Source organism: Carcharhinus amblyrhynchos, chromosome 14 (assembly GCF_965287045.1).
Source record: "Carcharhinus amblyrhynchos chromosome 14, sCarAmb.v2.hapA, whole genome shotgun sequence".
NCBI classification, from domain to species: domain Eukaryota; kingdom Metazoa; phylum Chordata; class Chondrichthyes; order Carcharhiniformes; family Carcharhinidae; genus Carcharhinus; species Carcharhinus amblyrhynchos.
Window position 1 is genome coordinate 54,748,875 of NC_137337.1, and position 235 is coordinate 54,749,109.

Sequence of the window (235 nt, forward strand, 5' to 3'; positions counted from 1 at the left end):
TAAACACAATTACTGACAGCTAACATGCTATCCCTTAACGAATAAAAATAACTCTCTTACAATTAGGGCAGCACAGTGGTTAGCACTGCTGCCTCACAGCACTAGGGACCCGGGTTCGATTCCCAGCTTGGGTCACTGTCTGTGTGGAGTTTGCACATTCTCCCCATTTCAGCGTGGGTTTCCTCCAGGCGCTCCAGTTTCCTCCCACAGTCCAAAGATGTGTGGGTTAGATAGA